Consider the following 27,960-nt stretch of genomic DNA (forward strand, 5'->3'; position numbering starts at 1 on the left):
AGCTAACACACAAGTGCAATAAGCAATTAGTTTGGCAAATAGTATTTTGTCCTTTATTGCAAGGGGATTTGAGTACACGAATGAGGAAGTCTTGCTGCAACCTGTATGCTTCACCCGATGCCTGTGTCTACTTTTACTTTTTGTATTTTATGTTTGCCCTATTATGTATATTCTTTTCATGTACGGAATTATGGGCGCGATTCTCCCAGAGAGGGAGAAATCGTAAGGCTGGCGTCAAATCTGGGCGGGTTTGACGCCAGCCTCCCCCTCCCCGACCGGGAACCGATTCTGGTCCCCGGTCGGGGCTAACATGCCGCCACCGTAAACTCCGGCATCGCGGGCTTAATGAATTTCGTTAAGCCCGCTTGCCAGAGTTTGCGCCGGCTGACGCGTCACATGACGTCAGCTGCGCATGCGCGGATTGGAAGACTCCAACCCGCGCATGCGCGGATGACGTCATCGCGCATTTGCGCGAAACCCGCGCATGCGCGGGCCGGGATGCCGCTCAGCCGCCCCGCGAAGTGATACAGCGGGGCGGCGGAACGACAAAGAGTGCGCGGGTATCGGACCCGCTGCCCGCGATCGGTGCCCACCGATCGCGGGCCCATGGCACCCTTGGCACGGCCGTGGTACTGCCGTGCCAATCGGTGCCATGGATTTAAAAATCAGGACTTTACGGCTGTTTTTACGAACGGCCAGACCAGGTGTGTTTGCCGTTCGTAAAAACAGCCGTAAAGGGCTTGGAACTCGGCCCATCGGCCAGCTGAGAATCGCTGCTGGCCGTAAAAAAACGGCGGCAGCGATTCGTATCGGGAGTCGGGCGTGGGGGGGGGAGAATAGCGGGAGGGCGTCAGACTAGCGTGGCCGTAAAATTTTACGAACCCCGCTATTCTCCGCACCGTCATGAGTGCGGAGAATTGCGCCCTATATGTCTGAGCTGCATGCAGAACAATACGTTTCTCTATACCTCGGTACACGTGACAATAAACAAATCCAATCCAATCCAATTGTATAGAATCTTGTTGAGACCACGCCTGTAGTTTTATGTGCACTTTTGGTCTCCTTACCTAAGAAAGGATATACTGCCCACAGGGGTAGTGCAATGAAAGTTTGCCAGACTAACCCAGGGATCATGAGATTGTCCTCTGAGGAAAAATTAAGGAAACAGTGTCCTTATTCCCTAGAGTTTAAAAGAGTGAGTGGTGATCTCATTGAAGTGCCATTAGGGAAGGATTTCCAAGATTTTGATCCAGTGACAGTGAAGAAACAACAAATAGTTCTAAGTCAGGATGGTGATGTATGGCTTGGAAGGGAACCTGCCGAAGGGTCTTGGCAAGTTGCTGCAGTATGTGATATACACTGCTACAAATGTGTTGGTTGTGAAGGGAATAATTGTTTAAGCTGGTGGATAGGGTATCAATCAAGCGGGCTGCTTTGTCCTGAATAGTGCCAAGCTTCTTGAGTGTTATTGGAGCTGCACTTATCCAGGCAAATAGAGAGTATTCCATGACACTCCTGATTTGACCCTTGTAGATGGCTTACAGGCTTTGGGGAGTTGGGATTCAGGACGTGAGTTACTCTTGACAAGATTCCTAGTCTCTGATCTTCTCTTGTAGCTACAGTATTTATATGGCTGGTCCAGTTCAGTTTCTGGTCATGATAACCCCCAAGAGTTGAAAGAGAGGGATTCAGCGATGATAATGCCATTGAATGTCATGGGGAGATGGTTTAATTCTCTCATGTCTCAGATGGTCATTGCATTGTGTAGCATGAATGTTAGCCCCAGCCCGAATGGAGCCCAGACCTTGTTGCATAGGGACTGGTTCAGTGTCTGAGGAATCACAAATGAGTTGAACATTGTGCAATCATGAGAAACATCCCAACTTCAGACCGTACAATGGAGGGAAGGTAATTGATGAAGTAGTTGAGGATGGTTGGCCTCGGACACTAAGTGTACAATCGAATGGCCACGTTGTGCCTGAAAGGCAGCGTGCCTTGTGCAACGTGGTCGATCTAATCTGGAAGACCCCACTCCCGAGATCTACCCGGCTCGCTACGCCTTGCGAGATTTAATGCAATCTCGTGAGACGTTGCAGTGTGAATCCGCCCAGAATGGGCGGGATCACTTTTTGGCAAATCTGCATATTAGAGCAAGACAGCTAGTCTCACTTTAATATGCAGTTTCAAAAGGCACCCAAGGCATTGGGATCTATCTCCTTTATCTCGGAGACCTTGGACAAGCATCGTTCACTACTGGTCTCCCGAAACGGGGATCAGACGGAATGACACGCATGGAGGTTTACCAGGGGATCAGAGGCCCCCAAGTGCTTGTCCACTAGACAGGGTGGTACCCTGGCACTGCTAGTGTTTGCCTGGTCCTGCTAGTGGCACCCTGGCAGTGCCACCAGAATATTCTTGCGTAGTGGCAATCGGGCCAGGATGCCCAGCGTGGATGTTGGGAGGGTGGTGCTGGGCGGGACCCCCCTCATAATGAGTTGGCGCCTGAGGGGAAGGGTCAGGCTTTGCATTGGGGGCTCCAGAGATTGGGACACTATTTAAAAATGCCGTCCCGATCTCTCGCTACACTGAGGAGTTCTGGCAAGCGGAGTTCTCAGTGCAGAAAAGAGGGCTAAACCGAGAGGTCCTCGGCCGTGCGTTCCCCTCTGAGAACCCGTATCTAACTCAAGTGACATTTGATGGCGTTGTGTTTCTTGGCACTGCAAGTGCTGGGAAACACGCGGCTAAACAGGCTTGCTATGGGGTGTGCCCACAGTGTCTTAAGAACATAAGAAATCAGAGCAGGAGGAGGCAATGTGGCCCATTGAACCCACTCTGCTATTCAGCAAGATCGTGCTGAATTTCTGCAGATCTCCACTTACCTGCTGTAATCCTTGATTACTTTAGTACCCTTTACCTAAAGACTTTTACCTTTAAATCCCATGAGTCTGACATTGAGTTGTGATCCCGACATCATCCAGCTTCCTCAAGGTTTCTGCAGGGTCAGGTTTAAAATGTGTGGGAAACCCCAGTCGATTTGTGAGGTAGTTTATTAAGGTAATCACAAAAAAAATTAATAATTTCTTTGCCACTTATTTTTGGATTTTCCAGCCAAGGGATCTGTATCCCGACATTTCAGTAACTTGCCAGGGTTACCGAGGCGAATACACAGCAGGAACAGTTTATTCAGTGAAACTAACACATTGGTAAGGCTTGAACAGTTCCCTTGAAGTACTCTAGCCATGGCCATTTAAAGGCCACTGATCAAAGCATTTCTCTCAGAGAGTGCTTTAACTGCATTGCTGGTGATTGCCAACTGCTTGGCATTTCACCTGTCGAGCACTACACTCAACTTCCAGCTACACGTCCCTCCTGCCAGCCTTCACTTTGGTGTGGCAGCAGTTTAAACAACTCTACCTAAGGGCAAAACGGTGGCGCAGTGGGTTAGCCCTGCAGCCTCACGGCGCCAAGGTCCCAGGTTTGATCACGGCTCTGGGTCACTGTCCATGTGGAGTTTGCACATTCTCCCCGTGTTTGCGTGGGTTTCACCCCCACAACCCAAAATTGTGTAGGGTAGGTGGATTGGCCACGCTAACTTGCCCCTTAATTGGAAAAAATGAATTGGGTACACTAAATTTATATTAAAAAATACTCCACCTTGCACCCCTGAATTAGGGCAAGAGCAGAAACCACTTTACTGCCAGCAGCAGCAAAATCAAGCCCCTCTGTTCCTGCAGGAGGAGCTCTAAATAAGAGAAAGCTGTGGGTGGCATCCTTCCCAGACCTCCTCTCCATCCCTGGAGTTTCTACAGCCACAAAGATCCAAGTGCTGGGAACTACTATAACCCATGTTATGGCCCCTTTCATTAGAAATCCTCCCTTTGATTGGATGAGTCACTGTATCCGCCCTTACTAATTCACTGGGCAATCTGGAGGTGGAGCCCTAATGCTGTTGTTGGGGTTAAAGAGACACGGCTAATCCCGACCTCGGTAGCTCAGGTTACCAAGTCAAAAATGGTCTTGCTGTTATGGCAGGAACCAAAGTCCAGAATACGGTGGAGCAGTGGTTAGCACTGCTGCCTCACAGCGCCAGAGACCTGGGTTCAATTCCCACACTGGGTGATGTCTGTGTGGAGTTTGCACGCTCTCCACATGTCTGTGTGGGTTTCTTCCGGGTGCTCCGGTTTCCTTCCATAGTCCAAAGACGTGCAAGTTAGGTGGATTGGCCATGCTAAATTGCCCCTTGGGGTGAGGTTACAGGGTGGGGGATTGGGCCTAGGTAGGGTGATCTTTCAAAGGTCGGTGCAGAATCGATGGGCCAAATGGCCTCTTTCTATACTGTAGGGATTCTATGAATATTCCGCCCATAATCTCTGCAGTCACCTATTTTAAAAGCCAAAGATGTAGACAGTGTGTTGGCTTTCAGTCCCATGTCATGACAATAACACGTGCGTATAGGGGGTCAATTCTCCGGCCGCCTTGTGCCAGGGGAAAATCCCGCGTTGTTGGGAGAATTGTGGGAGAGCCACGAAATGGGATTTGCGCCAAGCGCAAATCAGTTTCTGATTCTCCCATAGGACAGAGGAGCAGAATTAGGCCACTCGACCCATCGAGTCTGCTCCACCATTCAATCATCCCCATTCTCCTGCCTTCTTCCCATAACCCTGAAACCCCTTATTAATTAAGAACCAATCTATCTCTGTCTTAAAGACACTCAGTGATTTGGCCTCCACAGCCTTTTGCGGCAAAGAGTTCCACAGATTCACCACCCTCTGGCTGAAGAAACTCCTCATCTCTGTTTTATAGGATCATCCCTTCAGTCTGAGGCTGTGTCCTCAGGTTCTAGTTTCCCCTACTGGTGGAAACATCCTCTCCACGTCCACTCTATCCAGGCCTCTCAGTACCCTGTAAGTTTCAATAAGATCCCCTTCATCCTTCTAAACTCCATCGAGTACATCCCAGATCTCCAACTGCTCCTCATATGATAAGTCTTTCATTCCAGGGATCATTCTTGTGAAGCTCCTCTGTACCTCTCCAAATCCAGCACATCCTTCCTTAGATTTGGGGCCCAAAACAGCTCACAATACTCCAAATGGGGTCTGACCAGAGCCTTATACAGTCTCAACTCCACTTTATTTCCGTAAACTAGATCCAGCACTGCTTCTTTCCTTATTAGGGCGTAAACATTACAGTAATATAAGTTTTCTTGGACACATTTTCGGAATGTTTCATCCTCCTTGCTCTTTATATTGATCTCCTACCCCCAGTCCATTTTAGGGCAATTGAAATCCTCAACTAACACATGCTGCATTATGGTCTCGATCTAATTGAATGGGAACAGAGTCCTGTAATGAGCAGTTAGGCTGGGTGTTTCACAGCGCCGAGAAACACCACGCTATCTACCGAGACTCTGGTTCTATTCGGGGCCTCAGCAGGGAACGTCGAGCCGAGGCCACACTTAGTCCCGTTCCCTGCATTGAGGAGCTCTGCTCATCGGAACTCCGCAATGCAGGAAGGGATCGAGGTGCCGTTTTTAAATGGCACCCGATCTCTCGACCCACCGATTCGACACCTGAAACCTCCCCCAAAGCCTTAACTCGCCTATAAGGGTGTTCCCCCCACCACCACCCACCCCTCGCGACATCTTGTTAGGTCTTGCGAGGCGTGGCGAGTCGGGTAGATCCCGGAAGAGCGATCTCCCGGCGATCTGCGTCACAATGTCATTCGGCCGCAATGCGACCAGTAGATCGTGCGCTATATTTACATTTCTCTGCAATTTGCCTCCCAATTTGTTCCTCAATCTTCTCCTTGGTATTTGGAATATATATTCCATACCCAGCATTCTAACAGCTACGTTTCTCTTCCTTAACCCTAACTATATAGATTTGGTCTATATGGTATACTTCTCCTGAATACATTGTAACGAGGAATTTTTAGTTTTCATTCCTAGACATGTTGAAGCCCATTCTCCATTGTAGCCATTTTATCATAACATCATGTGGTAACTTGCACCTATAGCTTTCCAATCTTATTTGTAACATCCCTCACATAATAAACATGCTTTCCAACACCGTATTAGTCTGACTGGCTTTTCTCCTCCATCTATTTCTGACTGCAGCCACATTATTTTTTTTGTTGTTGTTTGACCTTCTAGTTTTCTACTCCATCCTGGTTTCTCACCTCCTGTCGCATTCATTCAATCCCAACCCCCATGGCATTAAATTAATCTCCCAAAGAGTATGTTGGTCGCAGTCATTTTCAGGTACAACAGTGAAGGACTGTCAATATAATCCCAAGTAAGGGCCTCAATGGTTTGCCTCCTTATTCGTTGATTCCAGCATGAACCACAGATTCTGTCTCTTCCCTTTCCCCTAGAAGGCCATCCATCTACTCAGTGATAGCCATAGAGATCTATTTGTCCTAGCTCTCTGCAGACTTTCGAAAATTACTTAGGCATGTGCGTTTTAGCAGCTGATACAAAAGAATAACATTATATTTGAGAGCCATCACTTAGGAGTTGACAGCAGGCCTTTAAACCTTTGCCCCACTAAAACAATATATGCATCTTGAGAGGAGCAAATCACAGAATCATAGAAATGTTACAGCACAGAAGGAGGCCACTCGGCCCATCTTGTCCTTGCCAGCCTGAGGACACTCAGCTGCCTTTTCTAATTCAACCTTCTATCCCACCTTCTTGCACCCAGTTCATAGCCCTGTAGCTTTGAGCACTTACGGTGCAGGACAAGGTACTTTTTAAAAGAGTTTAGGGTCTCTGCCTCCACCACCAACTCGGGCAGGGAATTCGGACACCCTCTACCCTCTGCTAAAAGAGTTCTTCCTCATGACCCCTCTATACCTTCTGTCCCTTATCTTGAATCTATGTCCCCCGGTTCTAGAATTCTCCACCAAGGGAAACAATTTTATCCTGTCCACTCTATCTCTTCCCCTCATAATTTCATGCACCTCAATTAAGGCACCCCTCAGCCTTCTTTGTTCCAAGGGACCAAAGGGTTAATATGAATAGTAACAGCAATGATGTGACTGGTTTTAGATTTTTACTCACGTGATTGCGGGCATCTCACTCGTTCATGGAAATGCTTTCGAGCACTTGGTTTCTTCATTTCAGAGAATTTCCTCTTCATTGCTGATATCCAGGGTGATAAAAGTCTAAATGTTCTCTCTCGTTCTTTTAAACTTCTTTTTTGCTTTATTACTTATTTTTGATCTTTAAGATTAAGAACTCCACAGTGCCTGTATATTAAAATCGTAGAAAAATGGTTTAAACACAATTTGAAACTGAAAAATATAAATTTTATTCAGGTTTTTCTTGGTTAATGGGTATTTAAGAAATCCCTGTAAAGTGATGCAGAAGTATGCATTTCAGACATGTATGTCTGAATATAAATTGAACTCTATTGATTATCTCAGGGACTAAAATTAATATTTTTGCATGAGAACGTGACCTGAAGGAAATGCTGTTACATGATCGGACAGTGCTGTATTTGCCATTTGTATAAACTAGGAGTTCATCCCTTTATTTTACTAATGAGTTAAAGCATAATTTTACAGAACTTAGAGAGTGAAGTTAAATGAAATGTAACTGTTAAAAGGGGCATCATCATGTTTGCCAAACCATTTTTGTTCTTTGCTTACAAAGTCAGTACACCAATCTTTTCTAACCGAACCAAAGCAGGTTTGTCAGCAGGAGCAAGATGCTGAATGAGCACTCCTGTCCTATTATTCCAAACATTTTCTATATAGATGGTGCTTCTTTTGCTTTCAAATATTGAGACGAGTTTGTTTTGGTTTTTGTCCTGCATATTTACATTTTGAGAAATGGGGCTGACATTCAATAGCTACAAAGAAACTTAGCATTTTGTGGCTTTAAGCTTCTTGTGGTGCACTGTACTTAGAAAAGACTCACGTGGACTCAATGCAAGCAAGTGTTGAATTATTTACACCTTCCAACAGAGAGGGCAGCAAAGAGGGCAGCTCTTATACACTACACTCCTTTCCCACTTAAAAAGCAACTTATACATTATGATGAATAAACCAATATCAGCAATACCTGAAATTTAATAGATTGAGTTGTATATCTGCTGTTACTGTAATCATAACTAAAATGTATATGATTGATATAACTATAAGACCAGAAGAAACAGGACCAGGTGTTCCTTTGAGGAAATAAATTCCTCCTCATCTCAGTCTTAAATTGGCATCCCATTATTCTGAGACGATGCCCTCTGGTCCTAGACTTTCCCATGAAACATCTCAGCATTTACCCTGTCAAACCCCTTAAGAATCCTATTTGTTTCAAGTTTTACTAACTTGATAGAGTTTTACTAACTTGATAGAGTTTTTTGAGAGGTCACAAAGATGATTGATGCATGTAAGGCAATGGATGTTGGCAATGTGGACTTCAGCAAGGCCTTTGACAAGGTCCCTCATGGCAGACTGGTACAAAAGGTGAAGTCACACGGGATCAGGGGTGAGCTGGCAAGATGGATACAGAACTCGCTAGGTCATAGAAGGCAGAGAGTAGCAATAGAAGGGTGCTTTTCTGATAGGAGGGCTGTGACTAGTGGTGTTCCGCAGGGATCAGTGCTGGGACCTTTGCTGTTCATAGTATAAATAAATGATTTGGAGGAAAATGTAACTGGTCTGATTAGTAAGTTTGCAGACGACACAAAGGTTGGTGGAATTGCGGATCGGGATGAGGACTGTCAAAGGATACAGCAGGATTTAGATCGTTTGGAGACTTGGGCGGAGAGATGGCAGATGGAGTTTAATCCGGACAAATGTGAGGTAATGCATTTTGGAAGGTCTAATGCAAGTAGGGAATATACAGTGAATGGTAGAACCCTCAAGAGTATTGACAGTCAGAGAGATCTAGGTGTACAGGTCCACAGGTCACTGAAAGGGGCAACACAGGTGGAGAAGGTAGTCAAGAAGGCATATGGCATAGAACATACAGTGCAGAACAAAGAAAATTACAGCACAGGAACAGGCCCTTCGGCCCTCCCAGCCTGCGCCGATCCAGATCCTTTATCTAAACCTGTCTCCTATTTTCCAAGGTCTACTTCTCTCTGTTCCTGCCCGTTCATATACCTGTCTAGATGCCTCTTAAATGATGCTATCGTGCCCGCCTCTACCACCTCTGCTGGTAAAGCGTTCCAGGCACCCACTAACCCTCTGCGTAAAAAGATTTTCCATGCACATCTCCCTTAAACTTTCTCCCTCTCACCTTGAAATCGTGACCCCTTGTAACTGACACCCACTCTTGGGAAAAGCTTGTTACTATCCACCCTGTCCATACCTCTCATAATTTTGTAGACCTCAATCAGGTTCCCCCTCAACCCCCGTATTTCCAATGAAAATAATCCTAATCTACTCAACCTTTCTTCATAGCTAGCACCCTCCATACCAGGCAACATCCTGGTGAACCTCCTCTGCACCCTCTCCAAAGCATCCACATCCTTCTGGTAATGTGGCGACCAGAACTGCACGCAGTATTCCAAATGTGGCCGAACCAAAGTCCTGTACAACTGTAACATGACCTGCCGACTCTTGTACTCAATACCCTGTCCGATGAAGGCAAGCATGCTGTATGCCTTCTTGACCACTCTATCGACCTGCATTGCCACCTTCAGGGTACAATGGACCTGAACTCCCAGATCTCTCTGCACATCAATTTTCCCCAAGACCCTTCCATTGACCATATAGTCCGCTCTTGAATTTGATCTTCCAAAATGCATCATCTCGCATTTGCCTGGATTGAACTCCATCTGCCATTTCTCTGCCCAACTCTCCAATCTATCTATATTTTGTTGTATTCTCTGACAGTCCTCCTCGCTATCTGCAACTCCACCAATCTTAGTATCATCTGCAAACTTGCTAATAAGACCACCTATACTTTCTTCCAGGTCATTTATGTAGATCACAAACAGCAGTGGTCCGAGCACGGATCCTTGTGGGACACCACTAGTCACCCTTCTCCATTTTGAGACATTCCCTTCCACCACTACTCTCTGTCTCCTGTTGCCCAGCCAGTTCTTTATCCATCTAGCTAGTACACCCTGAACCCCATACGACTTCACTTTTTCCATCAACCTGCCATGGGAAACCTTATCAAACGCCTTACTAAAGTCCATGTATATGACATCTACAGCCCTTCCCTCATCAATTAACTGTCACTTCCTCAAAGAATTCTATTAGGTTTGTAAGACATGACCTTCCCTGCACAAAACTATGCTGCCTATCACTAATAAGTCTATTTTCTTCCAGATGTGAATAGATCCTATCCCTCAGTATCTTCTCCAACAGTTTGCCTACCACTGACGTCAAGCTCACAGGTCTATAATTCCCTGGATTATCCCTGCTACCCTTCTTAAACAAAGGGACAACATTAGCAATTCTCCAGTCCTCAGGGACCTCAACCGTGCTCAAGGATGCTGCAAAGATGTCTGTTAAGGCCCCAGCTATTTCAACCCTTGCTTCCCTCAGTAACCTGGGATAGATCCCATCCAGTCCTGGGGACCTGTCCACCTTAATGTCTTTTAGAATACCCAAAACTTCCCCCTTCCGTATGACAACTTGACCTAAAGTATTTAAACATACATCCCTAGCCTCAGCATCCGTCTTGTCCCTCTCCTTTGTGAATACCGATGCAAAGTACTCATTAAGAATCTCACCCATTTCCTCTGAGTCCACGCATAAATTCCCTCTTTTGGCTTTGAGTGGGCCAATCCTTTCTCTAGTTACCATCTTGCTCTTTACATACAAATAAAAGGCTTTGGGATTTTCCTTAACCCTGTTAGCCAAAGATATTTCATGACCCCTTTTAGCTCTCTTTATTGCGCGTTTGAGATTCGTCCTACTTTCCCGATATTCCTCCAAAGCTTCATCAGTTTTGAGTTGCCTCGATCCTATGTATGCTTCCTTTTTCATCTTAGCTAGTCTCACAATTTCACCCGTCATCCATGGTTCCCTAATCTTGCCATTTCTATCTTTCATTTTCACAGGAACATGTCTGTCCTGCACTCTAATCAACCTTTCCTTAAAAGACTCCCACATTTCAAATGTTGATTTACCCTTAAACAGCTGCTCCCAATCCACATTCCCGAGCTCCTGCCGAATTTTGTTATACTCTGCCTTTCCCCAATTTAGTACTCTTCCTTTCGGACCACTTTTGTCCTTGTCCATGAGTATTCTAAAACTTACGGAATTGTGATCGCTATTCCCAAAGTAATCACCGACTGAAACATCAACCACCTGGCCGGGATCATTCCCCAATACCAGGTCCAGTATGGCCCCTTCCCGAGTTGGACTATTTACATACTGCTCTAAAAAACTCTCCTGGATGCTCCTTACAAACTCTGCTCCATCTACGCCTCCAACACTACACGAATCACATTCAATGTTGGGGAAGTTAAAATCTCCCATCACAACCACCCTATTGCTCCTACATTTTTCTATAATCTGTCTGCATATTTGTACCTCTACTTCACTCGGGGGGAGGTTTGCTAATGCTCTTCGGGAGGGTTTAAACTAGTTCAGCAGGGGATTGGGAATCTGAATTGTAGCTCTAGTACACAAGAAGCTGAGAGTAGTGAGGTCATGAGTAAGGTTTCAAAGTTGCAGGAGTGTACCGGCAGGAAGGAAGGTGGTCTAAAGTGCGTCTACTTCAATGCCAGGAGCATACGGAATAAGGTGGGTGAGCTTGCGGCATGGGTTAGTACCTGGGACTTCGATGTTGTGGCCATTTCGGAGACATGGATAGAGCAGGGCGAGGAATGGTTGTTGCAGGTGCCGGGGTTTAGATATTTCAGTAAGTTCAGGGAAGGTGGTAAGAGAGGGGGAGGGATGGCATTGTTAGTCAAGGACAGTATTACGGTGGCTGAGAGGACATTTGATGAGGACTCGAATACTGATGTAGTATGGGCTGAGTTAAGAAACAGGAAAGGAGAGGTCACCCTGTTAGGGCTTTTCTATAGGCCTCCGAAAAGTTCCAGAGATGTAGAGGAAAGGATTGCAAAGATGATTCTGGATAGGAGCGAAAATAACAGGGTAGTTGTTATGGGGGACTTTCACTTTCCAAATATTGACTGGAAACACTATAGTTCGAGTACTTTAGATGGATCCGTTTTTGTCCAATGTGTGCAGGAGGGTTTCCTGATGCAGTATGTAGATAGGCCAACAAGAGGCGAGGCCATATTGGATTTGGTACTAGGTAATGAACCAGGACAGGTGTTAGATTTGGAGGTAGGTGAGAATTTTGGTGATAATGACCACAATTCGATTACGTTTACTTTAGCGATGGAAAGGGATAGGTATAAACCGCAGGGCAAGAGTTATTGCTGGGGGAAAGGCAATTATGATGCGATGAGGCAAGACTTAGGATGCATCGCCTGGAGAGGAAAACTGCAGGGGATGGACACAATGGAAATGTGGAGCATGTTCAAGGAACAGCTACTGCGTGTCCTTGATAAGTATATACCTGTTAGGCAGGGAGGAAGTGGTCGAGTGAGGGAACCATGGGTTACTAAAGCAGTTGAATTACTTGTCAAGAGGAAGAAGGAGGCTTATGTGAAGATGAGACGTGATGGTTCAGTTGGGTCGCTTGAGAGTTACAAGTTAGCTAAGAAGGCTCTAAAGAGAGAGCTAAGAAGAGCCAAGCGAAGACATGAGAAGTCTTTGGCAGGTAGGATCAAGGATAACCCTAAAGCTTTCTATAGGTATGTCAGGAATAAAAGAATGACTAAGGTAAGAGTAGGGCCAGTCAAGCACAGTAGTGGGAAGTTGTGCGTAGAGTCCGAGGAGATAGGAGAGGTGCTAAATGAGTATTTTTCGTCAGTATTCACACAGGAAAAAGACAAAGTTGTCGAGGAGAATACTGAGATACAGGCTACTAGACTAGAAGGGCTTGAGGTTCATAAGGAGGAGGTGTTAGCGATTCTGAAAAGTGTGAAAATAGATAAGTCCCCTGGGCCGGATGGGATTTATCCTAGGATTCTCTGGGAAGCTAGGAAAAAAGATTGCTGAGCCTTTGGCTTTGATCTTTAAGTCATCTTTGTGTACAGGAATAGTGCCAGAGGACTGGAGGATAGCAAATGTTGTCCCCTTGTACAAGAAGGGGAGTAGAGATAACCCCGGTAACTATAGGCCAGTGAGCCTTACTTCTGTTGTGGGAAAAGTCTTGGAAAGTTTTATAAGAGATAGGATGTATAATCATCTGGAAAGGAATAATTTGATTAGAGATAGTCAACATGGTTTTGTGAAGGGTAGGTCGTGCCTCATAAACCTCATTGAGTTCTTCGAGAAGGTGACCAAACAGGTGGATGAGGGTAAAGCAGTTGATGTGGTGTATATGGATTTCAGTAAAGCGTTTGATAAGGTTCCCCACGGTAGGCTATTGCAGAAATTCAGAGGCATGGGATTCAGGGTGATTTAGCAATTTGGATCAGAAATTGGCTAGCTGATAGAAGACAAAGAGTGGTGGTTGATGGGAAATGCTCTGACTGGTGTCCAGTTACTAATGGTGTGCCACAAGGATCTGTTTTCGGGCCGTTGCTGTTTGTCATTTTTATAAATGACCTGGAGGAGGGCGTAGAAGGATGGGTGAATAAATTTGCAGATGACACTAAAGTCGGTGGAGTTGTGGACAGTGCAAGTTACAGAGTTACAGAGGGACATAGATAAGCTGCAGAGCTGGGCTGACAGGTGGCAAATGGAGTTAAATGCAGAAAAGTGTGAGGTGATTCATTTTGGAAGGAATAACAGAAAGGCAGAGTACTGGGCTAATGGTAAGATTCTTGGTAGTGTGGACGAGCAGAGATCTCGGTGTCCATGTCCATAGATCCCTGAAAGTTGCCACCCAGGTTGAGAGGGTTGTTAAGAAGGCGTACGGTGTGTTAGCTTTTATTGGTAGAGGAATTGAGTTTCGGAGCCATGAGGTCATGTTGCAGTTGTACAAAACTCTGGTGCGGCCGCATTTGGAGTATTGTGTGCAGTTCTGGTTGCCACATTACAGGAAGGATGTGGAAGCATTGGAAAGGGTACAGAGGAGATTTACAAGAATGTTGCCTGGTATGGAGGGAAGGTCATATGAGGAAAGGCTGAAGGACTTGAGGCTGTTTTCGTTAGAGAGAAGAAGGTTAAGAGGTGACTTAATTGAGGCATACAAGATGATCAGAGGATTAGATAAGGTGGACAGTGAGAGCCTTTTTCCTCGGATGGTGATGTCCAGCACGAGGGGACATAGCTTTAAATTGAGGGGAGATAGATATAGGACAGATGTCAGAGGTAGGTTCTTTACTCAGAGAGTAGTACGGGCGTGGAATGCCCTGCCTGCAACAGTAGTGGACTCGCCAACACTAAACGCATTCAAATGGTCATTGGATAGGCATATGGACGATAAGGGAATAGTATAGAGGGACTTTAGAGGGGTTTCACAGGACGGCGCAACATCGTGGGCCGAAGGACCTGTACTGCGCTGTAATGTTCTAGGTTCTATGTTCTATGTTCATGCTTGCTTTTGGGAGGTCTGTAGTAAAGTCCCAACAATGTTACTGCACCCTTCCTATTTCTCAGCTCCACCCATATTGCCTCAGTGCTCGAATCCTCCATCGTGCCCTCTTTAATCACAGTTGTGATATCATCTCTGATGAGTAATGCAACTCCTCCACTCCTTCTACCTCCCTCTCTATCCCTCCTGAAGGATCTATACCCTGGGATATTCAGTTGCCAGTCCTGCCCTTCCCTCAACCAAGTCTCAGTAATACCAATAACATCATATTCCCAGGTACTGATCCAAGCCCTAAATTCATCTGCCTTACCTGCTACACTTCTCGCATTAAAACAAATGCACCTCAGACCACCTTTGCGTTCATCATCTCTTCCCTGTCTACTCTTCCCCTTAGTCACATTGAGTTTATTGTCTCGTACCTTACTGGCTTTAGTTGCTGCTTCTTTACTGACCTCTAACTTCCTAATCTGGTTCCCATCCCCCTGCCACATTAGTTTAAAACCTCCCCAACAGTGTTAGCAAAAGCACCCCCTAGGACATTGGTTCCAGTCCTGCCCAGGTGTAGACCATCCCGTTTGTAATGGTCCCACCAGCCCCAGAACCGGTTCCAATGTCCCAGAAATATGAACCCCTCCCTCCTGCACCATCTCTCAAGCCACGTATTCATTCTGACTATTCTTGAATTTCTACTCTGACTGTCCCGTGGCACTGGTAGCAATCCTGAGATTACTACCTGTGAGGTCCTACTTTTTAACTTATCTCCTAACTCCCTAAATTCTGATTGTAGGACCTCATCCCTTTTTTTACCTATATCGCTGGTGCCTATATGCACCACGACAACTGGCTGTTCACCCTCCCCCTTTATTATGTCCTGCAGCCGATCGGAGACATCCCTGACCCGAGCACCCGGGAGGCAACATACCATTCGGGAGTCTCGTTTTCGACCACAGAAACGCCTGTCTACCCCCCTTACAATTGAATCCCCTATGGCTATAGCCCTGCCAGTCGTTTTCCCGCCCTTCTGCGCAGCAGAGCCAGCCACGGTGCCATGAGACTGGCTACTACTGCCTTCCCCGGTGAGTCATCTCCCCCAACAGTATTCAAAACAGTATACCTGTTTTGGAGGGAGATGACCGCAGGGGACACCTGCACTGCCTTCCTTCTCTTTCTCTGCCTTTTGGTCACCCATTCCCTGTCTCCATCACCAATTCTAATCTGCGGTGTGACCAACTCACTAAATGTGCTATCCACGACCTCGTCAGCATCGCGGATACTCCAAAGTGAGTCCATCCGCAGCTCCAGAGCCGTCATGCGGTCTAACAGGAGCTGCAGCTGGACACACTTCCCGCACATGAAGGAGTCAGGGGCATCGGCCGCGTCCCTGAACTCCCACATTGCACACGAGGAGCATAACACAGGTCTGGGATCTCCTGCCATTTTTACCCTTTACCTTAACTGATTACAAATATAGTATCAAATAATTAATAAGTGAAAGGAATAAAGATTTTACTTACCAATCACAATACTCACCAACACACAAAGAGTTAAATTTCTCCCAGCAATTGCTAACTGGAGCACTTTCCTTGCCAGCCAATCAGGTCACTGCTTTGCTGTGATGTCACCCTTCAAGGTAAGTTTTTAAAGAGATATACTTACCTTCCCAACAACCACAGTTGTTTTTTTTTTGGTTAGATGAGGAGGTAGGAAGGGAAACACTGAGGAAGTGTTTCGGGTTTAACTGTCATTTGACAACAGCCCCTTCACAAACCAACTTCAAATTACGCTGACCGCACTGCACGTATGCAAATCTCCCCGGAACAGCCAATCAGTAGCTCCGCTCTGCTGCCCTCTGCTGGATGCTTGCCTTCACTCGAACACCTCGGGTCTCTTCCACAAGTACACCTTCAAATTACGCTGACCGCACTGCACATATGCAAATCTCCCCGGAACAGCCAGTCAGTAGCTGATTGGCCATTCAGCCCATCGAGTCTGCACCGACCCACATAAGCTCTCACTTCCACCCTATCCCCATAACCCAATAACCCCTCCTAACCTTTTGGGCACTAAGGGCAATTTAGCATGGCCAATCCACCTAACCTGCACGTCTTTGGACTGTGGGAGGAAACCGGAGTACCTGGAGGAAACCCACGCAGTCACGGGGAGAACGTGCAGACTCCGCTCAGATAGTGACCCAGCGGGGAATCGAACCTGGGACCCTGGCACTGTGAAGCCACAGTGTTAGTCACTTGTGCTACCGTGCTGCCCTTGTACTACCTTGCCGCTCTATAGCCTTCATTGGCCGGGGCATTGAGTAAAGAAATTGGCAAGTCATGTTGCTGCTGTATAGAACCTTAGTTAGGCCACACTTGGAGTATAGTGTTGAATTCTGGTCGCCACACTACTAGAAGGATGTGAAGTCTTCAGAGAGGGTGCAGAAGAGATTTACCAGGATGTTGCCTGGTATGGAGGGCATACTATGCCCTCGCCTATGAGGAGAGGTTGAATAAACTCGGTTTGTTCTCACTGGAACGACGGTAGAGGGGCGACCTGATAGAGGTCTACAAAATTATGAGGGTCATAGACAGAGTGGATACATTTTTCCCAAGGTAGAGGGGTCAATTACTCAGGGGCATAGGGTTAGAGGAGATGTACGAGGCAAGATTTGTACACAGAGGGTAGTGGGTGCCTGGAACTCACTGCCGGAAGAGGTGGTGGAAGCAGTGACGATAGTGACATTTAAGGGGCATCTTGACAAATACATGAATAGGATGGGAGTAGAAGGATACGGACCCCGGAAGTGCAGAAAATTTTAGTTTAGACAGGCAGCATGGTCGGCACAGACTTGGAGGGCCGATGGGCCTGTTCCTGTGCTGTACTTTTCTTTGTTCTTTGTTTATCACCTCTCATTCTTCTAAATTCCAAGGAGTAGAGTCCCAAACTGTTTAACCTTTGCTCATAAAACAACCCCTCCATACCAGGAAGCACCATAGTGACTCTTTTCTGAACAGTCTACAATGAGAATTCTCCCATCCCACACGCAGCCAGTTTGGTGGCAGGCGGGAGCAGGAAATCTGTGGGAGCCAAAATGTCGCAAACATGCTAGTGTAAAATCACTTGGCAATTGGTGGGTCAGTCCTCCCACTGGCTAGTGGAGTGAACGCCATATCTATTCATTTGCATCTCATGAATGCTTATTAAAACAGCTGCCCTCCGCATCCCGTCAGGCTTTCCAATCTTGCGTCACACCAGCGTGAAATTGTGTGGATCCAAAACCTGAATGCTGACGAGTGGCATGCACAAGGCATCCCTTCAAAATTTCCATTGAATTTGTTGTGGGTTTTTCAGGGAGTTTCCCGCCGACTCTGCCAGCAAGTTCCCCGCCGCTATCCATATGACACTTAGGACGCAATCTTCCCAAAAGGGAACAAAAGCTCCGAGTGAGCACATTTACTGGCGTATTTCCCGCCACTTGCAGTGCCAAGACACACGTGGCTATTCAACGTGACTCGCTTTGAATAAGAGGCCTGAATGGGGAATGCGCAGCCTAGGCCGCACATAGCCCCATTTTTTACAATGGGGAGCTCAGCTGGCTGGAACTCACCGTTATAGCGAGAGATCGGGACGCCATATCCGAGGCCCCGAAAATATCGTCCACGTTTGTCTGGACCAATGCTGATCGACGTCCGGCTGTGGCCTCGCTAGGGAGGCCGGTAGCCATCAGGTAAGTTTGCCGGAGACAGTTTTAAACAGACTTCGGCGCACACCGCTTGATCCCACCCCTTTTTGCCATGCTTCAGATTCTGACGCTTCAAGGGACTTGGCTGAATCCCGCGAGGCGTGAAGGTTGCTGGAAGGCCCGCGATAGGCCTCTCACGGGATTCACCAGCCACACAGCACTCGAGCGAGAGTGCAACGCGGTCAGTGGATCGCACCCAGGGAGTTGGGGAGCACCGGGGTTTCCGTGTCCCTGGTGCTACACACCAGTGTTATCTGGACAGGACTGTGCTGTGGGACTCATGAAGCCATCGCAACAAAGATCCGAAGTTCAAAGTGGGGTGGAGTGCAAGGTGAGTCCAGGGGGCGTGGTAGCCTGCCAAAGATGAGGGGGACAATGTGGAAGGAGAGCTGTGCAAAGAAGGTTGAGAGGGGAAATGGAGAGGGCTCACAATAGCTGGCAGAGGACAAGAAAATGGATGAAATAACTAGATACCAACAAAGTTGCATAAAAAGCTCACAAAAAAGGGGGTCAAAGGAATACCACATTGTTTATTTGAAAGGCTGAACAAAATCGCTGGATGCAGTGGGTAGAGGTCCAAGTGGGGCATGGGCACCTCGCAGGTGATGGGCTCTGGGAGAGGATGGTTGAAGTGAGAAACAGCTTTTTTGAGGCTGCTAGCCTTTTTTGTCTGGGTTGCTGAGACATCCTGCACAGTCTGGTGATGACAGGTGGGCTGGAGAGAGTGATGCGAGTGCTGCATTGGTCTGTAAATATATTGTCAGGACGTTCTAACCTGCCAGCTGACAATGGATGGATGAAGCAGCTGCTGATCCGTGAAGGTGACTCGAAGGAGAATGCAACTACATAATTGCAAGAACCTGCGCGAGATCCTGTCATTATGGCCAGTGAGAAAGAAGTTGCTGGAGCCGCCTGCCACTGCACTTAGTCTCAAAATGGGAGAATTCTGGGGCGGGATTCTCCGACCCCCCCCCCCCCCCCCCCCCCCCCCCCGCCAGATCGGAGAGTCGCCAGGGGGTCGGCATGAATCCCACCCCCGCCGGCTACCGAATTCTCCGGCGCCAGGGATTTGGCGGGGGCGGGAATCGCGCCGCGCCGGTCGGGGGCCGTTGGCAGCGCCTTCTCCGGCCCGCGATCGGCTGAGTGGCTGCCCGTTTTCGGCCGGTCCTGCTGGCATAAATTACAACAGGTACTTACCGGCGGGACCTAGCTCTGAGGGCAGCCTCGGGGGGGGGGGGGGGGGGGGGGGGGGGGGGGGTGCGGGAGTATCTGGCCCTGTAGGGTGCCTCCATGGTAGCCTGGCCCGCGATCGGGGCCTGCCAATCCGTGGGCGGGCCTGTGCCATGGGCACTCTATTCCTCTGCGCCGGTTGCTGTAACAGTCCGCGATGGCTGGCGTGGAGATGAACCTCCCCTGCGCATGCGCTGGGATGACTCCAGCACACGCCGGTGCTCCCGCACATGCGCCATCTCGCGTCGGCCAGCAGAGGCCCTTCAGCACCGGTTGGCGTGGCGCCAAGCCCCTTCCGCGCCAGCCGGCGCGGCACAAACCACCCCAGCACCGGCCTAGCCCCTGAAGGTGCGGAAAATTCCGCATCTTCGGGGCGGCACGACGCCGGAGTGGTTCACACCTCTCCTCGGCGCCAGGGTGGCCCGCCCTGTCAGTTCGCAGAGAATTCCGATCCCAATCTTTGAGACTTTTACTTTCTTTCAGACTATCATTTTGGACTGTCGGAGAAATTTGAACTCTAGAAGACTGCCATGCTCTCCTTCAGTCAGATTTTCTCTTTCACGCAAATGATCTACATGACACTGATGGAGTCGCTCTCTAAACTTTGATGTGTTGGGTAAGCTGGGTTACGAGGACTGTGTTTGCTGCAGTAGTGAGAGAGACAGGCTTCCAACACTTAAAGAAATGCAACTCGATTTTATTGAACACTTAACTATAATACATGCTTTAACTGTGGCTTGACACTATGCTGACTTGACTGGAGACCTGAGGCTAACCTGACCAGACTATCTTACTACCACATGGTGTTTGTTCTAGTTGCTGCTCACGAGCTCTGACTGTCTCAGAGGCTGGATCCCGAGAGAGCGGGAAAATTAGTGCCCTCTGGCTTTATAGTGGTCGTGTCCTGTCTGGTGATTGGCTGCTGTGTTCTGTATGTTGACTGGTAATCCTGTGTGTCAATCACTGCCTGTCTGCACTCCATCTTATACATGGATGTGTATTATGACATCTCACCCCCTTTTTTTAATGTGTTCAGGTCAATAAATAGTGAAGATGTGTACAGGTACTTGACTATATACAGAATCTGCTAACTTATTTACATGGGAAGGTGTCTAGTGCAGATAGAGGGCAGATAACACATGAGAAAAAAAACGATATGTACAGATATGTAAAAGATGAGATAACAAGGTAATGCAACATTCAGTCTATAAATTCAGTCTCTGTGGCGGGCGACCAATTCTGGTTGACCGCCTCAAGGGTGGGTCGGGGCTGCCTGCACTTGAATGGGCGGAATAGCCTCCAATGTAGAGGTCGGTAGAATAACTGGCACATCGGTGGCCTCGTGAAAGGGCGCGTCCTGAGGAACCAGTGTGCGAGGCGGGACATCATGGTCAGGTGGCGGGTGTGGAAATCGATGCAGTGCCCACCTATTACGCCGCAGAAAGGAGCCATCAGGCATGCGAACGAGGAATGTTCTCGGGGCCACTTGCTTGACCACCACAGCTGTGGTGGACCAGCCACCGTCAGGCAGCTGAACATGAACTCGGTCAGCAGGGACCAGGTCGGGGAGATCTGTGGCATGGGCGCCGTACACCAACTTGGATTGGGCCTGAGACCGCTGCATCCTCTGTCGAACCGGTAAGTTGTCAAGGTCTGGAATGTGGATAGCCGGCACTGTCGTTCGCAGTTAGGAGCTGGCTGGGGACAGGCCAGCGGACAAAGGAGTCGCCCTGTAGGCTAACAGCGCCAGGTTGAAATCAGAACCCGAGTCAGCTGCTTTACACAAGTTTTTTAACGATGTGGACCCCTTTTTCTGCCTTCTCATTCGACTGGGGGTAGTGGGGGCTGGATGTGACGTGCCGAAAGTTGTACAGCCGGGCAAAATCTGTCCACTCCTGGCTGAAGAAGCAGGGGCCGTTGTCACATAACTGTGAGTGGGATCCTATGCCGGGCAAAAGTCTCCTTGCATGCCTTAATTACCGTTGCTGACATGAGGTCAGTCAGTTTGACCACCTCGGGGTAGTTGGAAAAGTACTCCACTAGGAGGACATAGTCTCGGCCCTTGGCATGGAACAGGTCAACACCAACCTTGGACCATGGGGAGGTAACCATTTCATGCTGCTATAGAGTCTCTTTAGACTGAGCCGGCTGGAACCTTTGACATGTTGGCCAATTGAGGACCGTGTTGGTGATATCTTGACTGATGCCTGGCCAATATACTGCGTCTCAGGCTTGACGGCGACACTTTTCGACCCCCAGGTGACCTTTGTGGATTTGGCCGAGGACCAACTCTCGCATGCTCTGTGTGATCACAATTCTATCAAGCTTCATTAGGATGCCATCTCCCACCGTTAGATCATCCTTGACATTATAAAACTGGGGGCACTGCCCCTTTTGACAACCGTCCGTGAGGTGTTGCATGACCCGCTGGAGTAGAGGATCCCTGGCCGTCTCCTGACGAATTTGCACGACCCTCTCATCAGTGGCCGGAAAGTTGGAGGCACAGAATTGAACCTGCGCGTCTATTTGACAGACAAAGTCAGTCTGCTCACACGGTGTGGTGATAAATCTGGAGAGTGTATCGGCCACAATGAACTCTTTGCCCGGGGTGTAAACCAGGTCAAAATCATAGCGGCGGAGTTTGAGGAGGGGGGGTCGAAAAACGCCAGCACCGGGGCCTTGGTGAGTTTCGCCCTGAGCTCACGTCACTCTTGCTCATGAGCTGGTAGCCACTCTCCTTTGAGATAACAGATACTCCTGCAGTAACAATTTGTACATGTTGGAATCATATCTTAAGCTCTATTCTCATTCCCGTACCAGCCTCCCCGGACAGGCGCCGGAATGTGGCGACTAGGGGCTTTTCACAGTAACTTCATTGAAGCATACTCGTGACAATAAGCGATTTTCATTTTTCATTTTCATGTGCTGTTTATCTCGCCTTCTGAACAGGGGCGAGATTCTCCGTGAATCGGCGCGATGGCCCGAACCCGGCGCTAAAATGGCGCGAATCTCTCCGGCGTCAGGCCCCCCAAAACGTCGCTAATTCTCCAGCCGGGAATGTGCTAGTAGTGGCATGACGCCATTCGCGATGACGTCACCCGTCACGGACGCACGCTCTGTCATTGACACCGCGCGCCATCAGTGACGCCACGTGGCATCACTGCACAAAAGACGGCCCCCCCCGGAGACCCGGCAAAATGGCCGCTCGCTGCGCAGCGCCAAGTGAAACCCCCCACTGCCTGCCCAACTTTCCCCCTTCCCCAATATTCCCCCTTCCCCGCATATCCCCCGTTCCCCATATCCCCCCTTCCCCCATATCCCCCCTTCCCCCATATCCCCCCTTCCCCATATCCTCCCTTCCCCCATATTCCCGCATATCCCCCTTCCCCATATCCCCCCTTCCCCATATCCCCCTTCCCCCATATCCCCCCATCCCACATATCCCCCATCCCGCATATCCCCCATATCCCCCTTCCCCCATATCCCCCTTCCCAATATCCCCCCCTTCCCCCATATCCCCCATCCCGCATATCCCCCCTTCCCCCATATCCCCCCTTCCCCCATATCCCCCTTCCCCCATATCCCCTCTTCCCCAATATCCCCCCTTCCCCCATATCCCCCCTTCCCCCATATCCCCCCTTTCCCCATATTCCCTCTTCCCTCATATCCCCCATCAGCGCCATTGCCCAGGTGCTGCCCGGCATCGCCCAGACACAGACAGGGATGGCCAACTCACTGAGCTCCATGGCTTGCAGACCCTTGTTAATACAAGGGCGGGCCCCCAGGACTAGCAGCGGCAGGTATCGGGGGGCCATCGGGTGCTCAGTCAGTTCGCATCCCCAACCCATGTAGAGGCCTGGGGGCCATCGGGCACCCCGAGGGAGGAGGAGGTGCTGGGGCCCGTTCCGGGTCACCCTGCAGGGGAGATCCCGGAACACCGCGACACCTCGGACTCCCCCCCCCCCCCCCACTTCCGTCCCAGGTACATCTGGTGGGCAACGGGCAGGACAGGTTGTAGCTCGCCATCCCAGTTGCCCGAGCTGCAGCCTGGCCCATCGAGGCCGGGCCGCCCCAGGAACCGGCCGCTAAAGGGGTCCCTAGTCACAGGGCAGGAATCACAGGAGTCCACCTCCAGTTCTACTGTACCGTCTGGGGAACCACCTAGACGTAGTCATAGGGCCCGTAAGGCCAAAAAATTAGACACTGAGTAAATTGGCACGGGTGCAGGGTACAGATTAGTTCTGGGGCTAGGGCACGTGTATGAACAGTTTGTTATTAAAATCACTTTCACACCTACAGAAGCTGCCTTTGTGCTCTGTCCGATGCGTGTGGCGGGGGGGGGGGGGGGGTGGTGTGAGGTGAGCGCCTGTGTGTGTGTGTGTGTGTGTGAGGGGTGATAGACCATCGGCCTCAGGCGAGTGTGCCCCCCCCCCTTCCCTCCCGGGTTGCTCACGCCATCCCCCCGGGCAGAGGACGGGACCGTGCGCTGCAGTGTCACGGCCGCATGCAGGGACGGTCCGGGTGGAGGGTGGTACTGTGGCCATGGGTCAGACATTGTCCAACGATGTAGAGCCCAGAGCTCATCGCAGAGCGGGTTGTCATCATCCTCCATGGCCTGCAATAGACACGCTTCTACCGGCGACCGTGTGAGCCCGGCCCATTGTGCCGCAGGTGGATGTGCAATGGAGGGGTGGTGTGCATGCGGGTGGGGTGGGGGGTGGTTGGTGGTGGGTGGATGGGGGACGGGTGAGGGTGGTTGGTGTTGGGTGGTTGTGGTGAGGGTGGTAGGCTGGTGCCGTGGTGTGCAGTCTGTGCCCATACTCGCCTATTCCCCACCCCCCGTAGCCCGTGAACCGTGCGGCTATCAGCCTATCCCATGCCCGCTGGCCCAGCCAGTAACGTCCATGTCCAGCCCATCTGTCCTGACCATTGCCCCCATCCTCCTCACCTGGGGAGGTCTGCTTCTCATCTTACTGCTCCTCCCCTTCCCCCTCCTCTGCCTGCAGCACATCGCCCCTCTGCTGGGTTATGTTATGCAGGACGCAGCAGACCACAACAATGCGGCCAACCCTCCCTGACGGGTATTGGAGGGCCCCCCAGAGCGGTCCAGGCACCTGAAGCACATCTTCAGCAGCCCAAAGCACGTCTCTGTCACTGCATGGGCATCGTTGTAGCAGTTCTCCGCGTCAGTCTGTGGCCTCCGTATAGACGTCATCAGCCATGACCGCAACGGGTAACCCCTGTCACCCAGCAACCAGCCCCTCAGCCGGGGTGGGGGGCATTGATTGAACATGGTAGGGATGAAAGATTGCACCAATACGGATGAGTCATGTACACTGCCCGGGTACCAGGCGCAGACGTGCAGAATCCTCATGCGGTGGTCACAGATTATCTGCACGTTCATGGAATATGTCCCCTTACTATTCGTGAACATGGCCCTGTTATCCGCAGGTAGCAGCACGGCGACATGCATGCCATCGATCGCCCGCCTGGACCATGGGTATCCTGGCCATGGCAGCGAAGCCCACTGCCCGGGCATCCTGGCTGGCCTGGTCCACAGGGAACTGGATGTAGCGGTCCGCAATGGCAGACAGAGCGTCCGTCACTGCACAGATGCACCGGTGCAACAACGCCTTGCTAGATGCCGGAGAGGTCGCATAAAAGTTCAGGGTCATCCAGGTGGCAGATATGGGCGACGGTTTCCCGACTCACCCGGAGTCCCCTCCTGCATTCCCGGTCCGTGTGGTCCTGGTACGATGAGCAGGGCCAGTACACATGGGGCCTCATCAGGCGTCTCCGTCACCGTGGCACCACCCCTCCTCCTCCTCCTCCTCGCCCTGTCGTGGAGACGGCCCTCCAGCCTGGGCGGCTGCCACCTGCCTCTTGTGGCATGCTCCTCTGCGGCTCCTCCAGGGCAACATGTAGAAGTGCGGCTCCCGCCACGACAGCCAACATTGCTGGGTGATGACCAAACATAACGGCCTGCAGGGGGTGGGGGAGATAGTCGACATGTTATCATTGACCACCCCCCCCCCCCCCCCCCCCTCAGCAGCCAGGTGCCAAGGCTGCATGGTAACGACGACTGTTGCCAGCTGGCACATGGCCAGGCAGACACGCCCCCTCCCTCCCCGGCACGCAATGTCCCCAACCCACCCCCTTTCCTCTCCGGCACGCACCCTCTCCATCACTCGCCCTTCCTGCCCACCCCCCCTCCCTCGCACCCACCCTCCCCATCACTTGCCCTCCCCGCCCCCTGCCTCCTCCTCGGCATGCACCCTCCTCAACCACCCCCTCTCCTCCCCACACCCCCCTCTCCTCCCCAGCACGCACCCTCCCCAACCCCCCTCTCTCTTCCCCGGCATGCACCCTCTCCATCACTCACTCCCCCACCCCCCCCCTCTCCTCCTCACCCCTCCCCCTCAGCCCCTCACCCCTTCCTTCCAGCCCCTCCCTCTCCCCTCCAGCCCCTCCCCCCTCCCCAGCCACTCCCACCCCCCGGCACGCACACTCCAACGGCTCCTGCGACCCCCTTCACCACCTGCGCCCATGCTGTCACTTCTCCGGCGGCCGCCCCACGCTGACCCCTCCCTCCGTGCTGGTTTGATTTATGCCGGCGTGACCCGTGGTCACATCGGCGGGACTTCGGCCCATCCGGCCCGGAGAATTTGGGCGGCCCCGGGGCCCGTTGCGTCGCACCAATCCCTGACATTCTCCGAGGCGCACAGCGCGATTCACGTCGACGGGATTTTGGGGAGGCCGGAGAATATCGCGGGGCAGCCGGGCAGGATTTATGCTGTCCTCTGCCGATTCTCCGACCTGCCGGAGCATCGTGACCCAGTGCCTGTCATGAATCCGCCATCGGAAGCCATTCTCCACCCAATAGCCAATCCTGATTTCGGCGTTGGGCTACAAAGAATCCCGCTCCGGTTCTGTTTTTTTAATTTTGAGTACCGAATTATTTTTTTCCAATTAAGGGGCTGTTTAACATGGCCAATCCACATACACTGCACATCTTTGGATTGTGAGGGCGAGACCCATGAATACACGGGGAGAATGTGCAAACTCCACACGGACAATGACCGGGGGTTCAGGATTGAACCCGGGTCCTAGTGCTAGCCACTGTACCGCCCTGGTACACCAGTTTGTAGTGATGTACACTTTCAATTTGGTATACTGTGAGAAAAGATATACGAACCAGGGAAGAATAGTCCAGTCGCTGTGTGATCAATTAATGAAGAATATTTATTAACTTAAAAGAAAAAAAACACATGACAAGAAGGACTATAATACACTAAAACACTCAATTACACTGATGGCTATACACACAGTATTACATGAAGTTACCACTTGGTTTCCAATGACCTACTCTTCCTGAACTCTGCCATGCAATTTTGTTTTCAAACAACGTCCAATATTTTATAACTCTATGAGCTAAATCCAGCAGACAATTACCATGCATAAGTTATTGACCCATGTTTTGGAAAATCATCTTCAGTTTCAGTGAAAGAAAATCTTTTCCGTTTAAGTTTTGGTTTTAACTAGCTGCCCGTTTAGCAATAACTTGTTTTCGGGAGACGGTTTCTGCAGCTAGTTGTGGCTGTGATGGTTGCTGCTACTGTGCCTCTCTCCAGTTATTGTGCTATTGATGTTACCCACCCTGTGGATATGGCTTTTAGCATATACATGTCAATTTCCTTATCTCACCACTTTCAAGTTACCTCTCCTATACCCCATTGTTTTCCCCTAGGCGCACAGATAAAACAGTTGCCTTCCTCACTGATATGTTAACTCCCCCATCAAAGTCTCTTCAGACAGCTGCCCTTATCAACTGCCTGTTTTATTTTATTGCATTTTCTTTTTTTTTATTATTTTCCCCAGTTCTTATCACTGTGACCTTTTTTTTATCCACATATGTACCATGCTGATTCATTGAGTTGTTCACGAACATGACGTGCACGTGAGCAATGTTTCAAATCATTCAAATTTCCTGAATGTCAACCTTAGGAGTTCCAACATGTGTGCCACAAAGTTTTCCAGGCCTTAATTTCTCAAATGAAATGTAAGGAAAAATTCCTTCCTTGCCTCACCACCAGCTTTCTCTTGTATCTTGCACTTGAGAAAAGACTCACATGTGGACTCACTGCAAGAAGATTTTGTTGCCCTATCTGTTGGGGAAGGTTTTCATAAAGAGGGAGTAGTCCGTAACATATCTTGGCCTCTTTTAAGAGGACAAGTCAGCACAGTGGTTAACACAGTTGCTTCACAGCTCCAGGGTCCCAGGTTCAATTCCCGGCTTGGATCACTGTCTGCAGAATTTGCACTTTCTCCCCGTATCTGCGTGGGTTTCCTCCGGGTGCTCCGATTTCCTCCCACTGTCCAAAGATCTGCAGGTTCAGTGGATTGGCCATGCCTGGTGTATCAAGGCTAGGTGGATTGGCCATTATAAATTGCCCCTTCGTGTCCAAAATTTTAG

At 49.7% G+C, this 27,960-nt stretch overlaps 1 protein-coding gene across 11 annotated transcripts in view; it reads left to right on the plus strand.

The window, feature by feature from the left end:
* The window catches only part of cdk6 (cyclin-dependent kinase 6), a 352,894-nt gene that overhangs the window by 281,736 nt on the left and 43,198 nt on the right, over nt 1–27,960 (plus strand). The gene's annotated exons all lie outside the window — the stretch shown is intronic.

The sequence above is a fragment of the Scyliorhinus canicula genome, chromosome 5, assembly GCF_902713615.1.
Source record: "Scyliorhinus canicula chromosome 5, sScyCan1.1, whole genome shotgun sequence".
Classification (NCBI taxonomy): domain Eukaryota; kingdom Metazoa; phylum Chordata; class Chondrichthyes; order Carcharhiniformes; family Scyliorhinidae; genus Scyliorhinus; species Scyliorhinus canicula.